A 6832-nucleotide genomic window follows, 5' to 3' on the forward strand; every position below is an offset into this window, starting at 1 on the left:
GGTATAGATCAGTAATTAGGTTTGAGTGTTACGTTTAATTAGATTAATTGTCAAGGGCGGGTGACACGATGCGTAATATGAAGCTGAATTGTAGAGCATTGTGTGTAATGAGGACACGTCCATCAGCTCGATGCATAAATTGATTAATTAGCCATATACATAGCCGCTAACCATATTATGGTTTAAATTGTCTCCAGGATTGAAAATTGGCGATTAGCCCTTTTGTGATGTGGCCAAGCGCGTATGTGAGCTAACAGTAAGAGTAAAAGTGCTGTTTCATAGCTAAACAAATGTTTGGTGAATTCTCAGTGAAAGTCTTTTAGAGTTAATTAAACAGTTCATTTCAATTTATAATTTATAATAAAAAATAATCCACTACAATATTTCATTTTTATCACGAGATTCTTTACTTAATCAACTCAGTTTATGGGAAAAGACTCGAATGTGACTCTCAGCACCAGTGTTGGGCAATAACGTCTTACTAGTAACGCAGTTACTTTTTAAATAAAGTCACTCCGTCACCGTATGGTGCGTTTGTCCGTTACTTTTTTAAATGAATGAATTTGGGCTGAGGTGTAGACTACAGTCTAACCTGTTTACAGCAGCGATGCATTGTAGGATTGGTGGATGAACCACTGTAAACACGAAGAAGACGCACTGTGGGCGTGTCTCCGTTTATTCAGGTCTGTGCAGCAGTAATGGAGAGTCGAGGCGAGAGCAAGACGAGTTTCTTAAAGTGGAAATATGCTCATTATTTCACTTTAGTTAAGTATAAAGACAAAAACTTTCAAGGCAAATGTCAAGTCAAGTCAAGTCAAGTTTATTTGTATAGCGCTTTTCACAACAGACATTGTCTCAAAGCAGCTTTACAGAAATCAACAGTGAAGGTGAATGGTGTGCGTTTGTCCCTGATGAGCAGCCGTGGCGACAGTGGCAAGGAAAAACTCCCTTAGATGATATGAGGAAGAAACCTTGAGAGGAACCAGACTCAAAGGGGAGCCCATCCTCATATGGGTGACATCAAGAGTTTGGTCATAAATCTTTCAACAATACAGAACAATTTGTGATCATCATAGATCCAGCATCAGCTTCTCCATGCCAGGGCCTTTAAACACTCGGCATCTACTTCTCCATGATCATCCATAGGTCCATAATCTTCACGAGGTGGGACGTGACTGGAGCTGGCCAAACCTCAGGAAGCCTCGGGATGGGGAGAGAAAGAGAAGCAGTGGAGAGGAATTAGCGTAGCTGCTGTTCATGATATTAACAGCACAAGTTGATAATGTGCATGTAATCATATATTCTGGAGCACAAGGTTGTGATGTGATGTGTGTGATGTGTGTTATGTGTAGGCTTTGCTAAAAAGATATGTTTTTAATCTGCACTTAAACTGGAAGAGTGTATCTGAACCCCGAACACTGTCAGGAAGACTATTCCAGAGTTTAGGAGCTAAATGTGAAAATGCTCTACCGCCTTTAGTGGACTTTGCTATTCTAGGAACTACTAGAAGCCCAGAGTTTTGAGATCTCAGGGAGCGTGACGGATTGTAGCGTGTTAAAAGACTGGATAGATACATGGGAGCCAAACCATTTAGTGCTTTATAAGTGAGTAGCAGTAGTTTGTAGTCTATTCGAAACTTAACAGGAAGCCAATGTAGGGACGATAAGATTGGGGTTATATGATCGTATTTTCTTGACCTAGTAAGAACTCTTGCTGCGGCATTCTGAACTAACTGAAGCTTGTTTATTAATGATGCAGGACATCCACCTAGTAATGCATTACAGTAGTCTATTCTAGAGGTCATAAACGCATGGACGAGCTTCTCTGCATCAGATATAGATAACATATTTCTTAGCTTAGAAATATTTCTAAGGTGAAAGAAGGCTGTTTTTGTAACTTGATTGATGTGATTTTTAAAAGATAAGTTGCTGTCTAAAATAACTTCCAGGTCTTTTACCGTTGAACTAGTAGTTACAGAACAACCGTCTAAATGCAGGCTGAGATGCTGGAGCTTCTGTGTACTATTTTTTGGGCCGATGAGCAAAATCTCCGTTTTATCAGAATTTAATAGCAGAAAGTTATGGGTCATCCAATCTCTTATTTCTTCAACACACTCAGTTATGCGAGCTAATTGAGCTGTATCGCCTGGTTTGGATGAAATATATAGCTAGGTATCATCAGCATAACAATGAAAGCTAATTCCATGCCTTCTAATAATATTTCCTAATGGAAGCATGTATATTGTAAAAAGCAGGGGTCCTAGAACTGACCCTTGTGGCACGCCATAATTTACTAGCATTATCCTGGATAGCTCTCCATTTAAATCTACGAAATGGTAACGATTGGACAGGTAGGATTTAAACCAGCTTAATACCTGTCCCTGAATACCGATGTAATTCTGTAAGCGATCGAGGAGAAGATCATGATCTATAGTGTCGAACGCAGCACTAAGATCTAGTAAAACTAATAGGGAGATGTAGCCTTGGTCTGAAGCTAAAAACAGGTCATTAGTGATTTTAACTAGAGCAGTTTCTGTGCTATGATGGGGCCCAAAACCTGACTGAAACTCTTCAAAGATATTGTTCTCCTGCAAGTGGTTACATAACTGGGCAGCGACAATCTTTTCTATAATCTTAGACATAAATGGGAGATTTGAAATTGGTCTGTAATTCGATAGCGTGTTTGGATCCAGATTAGGTTTTTTAATGAGGGGCTTAATAACTGCTAACTTGAGGGATTTAGGGACGTGACCTAACGATAGTGAGGAGTTAATAATATTGAGAAGAGGCTCACCAGCTGTATCTAACACTTCCTTCAGTAGTTTAGTGGGAATTGGATCTAACTGACATGTTGTTGATTTAGCTTTCATAATAGCATCATACAGCTCTTCCTGTCCTATACATGTAAAACAGTGTAGTTGTGGGGTTGTAAGTACGATTGTGTCGGGAGATGCTGTCAGAGGTTGAACTGCCACAATTGTTTTTCTAATGTTATCTATTTTTTCAGTGAAGAAATTCATAAAGTCTTCACTACTAAACTGTGATGGAACACATTTTTCAGATCCCTGATTTGTTGTTAATTTAGCGACTGTACTGAAAAGGAACCTGGGATTGTTTTTGTTATTTTCTATAAGTTTGCTCAGGTGTTTAGCTCTAGCAGCTTTTAGCGCCTGTCTGTAGCTAAGCATACTGTCTTTATACGCAATTCTAAATACCTCCAATTTAGTTTTCCTCCATTTTCTCTCCAGATTACGTGTTGTTCTCTTTAGGGCATGCGTATGACTATTATACCAAGGTGCAGGTGCTTGTTCTCGAACCTTTTTTAACCGGATGGGGGCAACAGTGTCTAAAGTGCTAGTGAGGATAAGGTCTATGTTGTTCGCCATCTCATCAAGATGATCAGCAGTTATGGGTTTAATGTGAAACTGAGATAAATCAGGCAGCTTATTTATGAATCTGTCCTTAGTGGTTGGAATAATAGTCCTACCAAGTCGGTACCGTGGTGAAACACGGTTAATCTGCTCTACCGGTAGTGTGTACAGTAGGAGATAATGGTCTGTGATGTCATCACTCTGGGGTAAAATATCTATATCAGTGACGTCTGCTCCGTGGGATATTATTAAGTCTAGTGTGTGGTTAAAACGGTGGGTTGGTCTGGTGACGTTTTGTTTAACTCCAAAAGAGTTTAGTAAATGTAAGCTGTGTCTTTCTGGTTCGAAGCTCGTATCTACTGCGATAAACAGCAACTCCAATCTGTTGAAGCTGCTCCAGGACCTCCATGCCTGAGAAGCTAGAAGCTAGAAGCTAACCCGGTGTTCTGTTCTACACTGTTCTGTTCTACACATAGTTTTCATACTTCAGCTGTGAAAGGAACATTTTTAAGAGCTCAACACAACAGCAGAAGCCACTTTAGTTTTTGATTGTGAATATATTATTCAGCTTGTTTTGTTCTTTATTTTAGAAATCATTCATTCATTCATTCATTTTCTCCCGCTTATCCGTAATTCGGGTCGCGGGGGCAGCAGTCTAAGCCTTCGACTGCTGCCCAATCCTCACAGCACCGTCCCTTACGTTCCCTCCTGCAGGTGGTGAGCCCACGGGAAGGCGGCCCCACGTCACTCCGACGTCATGGGCCTTGATATTTCCCTCGTAAGGGACCCCCGGAGCATAGAGGGTTAAGGGCTTTGCTCAAGGGCCCAAGAGTGGCAGGTTGGCGATACCGGGGCTTGAACCCCAGACCTTCCGATCGACAACCCAGCGCCTTAACCGCTGGAGCCTCCACTCCCCCAATTTCAGAAATCCTTGTGATATATTCAGTTTGTGCAGGTCTGACTTTAATAAAATAGTGTTTAAAAATTACTCTGTGTTGAAGTCAGTTTTGTGTTTGTAGACCATAACGCATAAAAGGGCATTAATGGGAACATTAAAGAAGGTTCTTTAAAAAAGTAACTAAAAAGTTACTTTTAACAGTAACGCATTACTTTTTGGTGGAAGTAACTAGTAACTGTAACTAGTTACTATATCTTAGTAACTAGCACAACACTGCTCCGCACACTGATCTATTAATAGAATGATATTAATGACTCAAACACTGATTTTTATTAAAATGATCATGAGTACAAAACCTTCTTTTTAACTATTTAAAAAAAAATCACTCATCAGGCCACAGGCCAATTAGACAGGAGTTTCTTCATCATTTATTCCTATCTAAATTCCTCTCTGTTCTGCTTGATGTTGAACTGATGCTGAACTGTATGTTGGTGATCAGTAGATACACCAAGCGCCGATCAAGACAAGTTTTAAACAGAGCGAGCGCTCGATCCTGATTGGTGACTAGCTGTGTGTTTGACCAGTTATGTTTTTATCCTTAATGTAGTGAAGTTCTCAAGTAAAAATCTTGAGAACTTCAATCTTGAGAAATGGAAAGTAAAGTACAGAATACTTAAGTGCAGTAATGATTTAAATGTAGATGTACTTTGACACAGTCCATCACTGTCAGGATCACACACCTGGGTGAAATATGGGTTAAAGATTGTTCGCATTTCCGCAAAAAGTGTGCGTGTGTGTATGTGTGTGTATGTGTGTGTGTGTGTGTGTGTGTGTGTGTGTGTGTGTGTGTGTGTCATGTTGCAACAATAAAACACTGAAAAGTGAACTAAAGACTTCAAATACATAAAAAGGCTGCCAATTGTTTGCTTATTCCCCCAGAGCCAATGAACTAATATGATACGATGTACATTTCTTAGTTTTATTACGATTACTTTTATTTTTGAACATGGCGGTTGTTCTTCGGGTGTTTATAACGGCTATCTAAAGCAGACAGAGCAGAATTCAATGATCCTGTGTTAAGAACTAGATAGGAAAAGGTCTATCGAGGTTGGGGAAAGAGAAAATAATGAATGACCTGGGTGACAGGGTTCAGAGAAGTGGAGTGAGGCGAAAGTAAAGTGAAGCAATGTTCAAGATAATTACCGCCCCTTTCGGCAGTCCTGAAGCTCCTCCGCTTGCAGAAATGATAAGATCTGGATTCTGAAGGTCAGGATGAGTTATTGGTGGCGGTTAAAGTCAAGCTTTGTTTAATGCACAGATTGACTGGGGTAATCCAGAAGCGTGTGGAGGATCTGATACTGATTTGTATCCGGACTCATCCTGTTCGGCAGATAAAATCTAAGTGAAATGCAGGAACGGAGCCAAACAGGATCTTCTGGCCAGGTTGTGAGGATGTGCTTTGAATATTTAACCACCATTATTATTATAACAACAAAAATCCCTGAATACGGTTACTCTATGTAACTGATTAAATAGACCATACAACGATATTCTCATTTTTGTAAGAAATTCTACAACCCTTTATTTTCTGCTCTTCTCTGAAAGGCAGTGGTGGGGCTTCATGGCCGGGAAGGTCTTCTCTTCTGCATGAATATGTATTAAATTATTCCCAATAGTCTATTCTCTACATTTCATAGCTTTTCTCTTGGGTGGGCTGCTTGAAGTAGTGTATGTTTATGTTTCTATTCAGATTTCAGCCGTCACCTCATGTGTTATTGGGTCAAAAGAATCTGTCATTAGGCCTTTAGAATGAACACTTCAGGCGCCTGCAGCTTAAAATACAATCAGATGTTGAGTTGTGACGATGGCCGGATGGTCAGAGAGCGCACTAGTCAGAGCTCGCAACCTGCCTCTTAGCAAACTGCACAAGCTCAAATATATCCAAAGGGATTTAAAAGCTTTTTTTTTAACATTCCACAATGACTGACGGAGGAGAAGAAATTGATTTCGTCGCAGTTACACTTACAAGGACATTTACAAGAGGAATTTTTCAGAAAAAGCTGGACATCATGAGGAAAGATCAGCAAAACAGTTTTGTCAAGAATCATTTATACTTAATTTCAAATTTACAAAAATGCACAGGGTCATTTTATGAGGTTAAACTCAACGGTTCTGCTAGAGATGATGTATGTGAGTGGTGCAGTTGTGGCTGCAGTGAAAGAAGACTTGTTCAATTGTGTTCATTGTGTTTCTTGCTTTAGTAATGTCATTCTCGCCGTATGAGATTCCTGTCTGGGATGCAGCGCTCTGTTATACTGCGTTTCTTTATTATATTGATGGTCTCTGTAGCCGTGGCGTCATAACGATTGTATTAAAAGGTGGATTGATTCAGGGAGGACACCACTAAAGACCTAGAAGTGAAATGCACGGCTTGCCACTGCTGAAAGGTCTGGAGTCTTTCACGTAAAACTGTATGGTTTATTTGTTGTTGATTATTTTCATCTTACGTTCTACATGTACGCTCTGAGCTACTGCATTAACATCTTCCTTCTTTAAGTAAAGTG

At 39.9% G+C, this 6832-nt stretch overlaps 1 protein-coding gene across 1 annotated transcript in view; it reads right to left on the reverse strand.

Moving 5' to 3' along the window:
• Positions 1–1149: 1149 nt before the first annotated feature.
• LOC310718570 (uncharacterized protein) overlaps positions 1150–6832 on the reverse strand; it is a 219197-nt gene continuing 213514 nt past the window's right edge. Inside the window, exon 2 of the mRNA XM_083527483.1 lies at positions 1150–1201. The gene's annotated coding sequence lies outside the window, so the exon portion shown is untranslated. The remainder of the gene's footprint in view (positions 1202–6832) is intronic.

The sequence above is a fragment of the Silurus aristotelis genome (assembly GCF_946808225.1).
Source record: "Silurus aristotelis genome assembly, chromosome: 23".
In the NCBI taxonomy this organism is placed as follows: Eukaryota; Metazoa; Chordata; class Actinopteri; order Siluriformes; family Siluridae; genus Silurus; species Silurus aristotelis.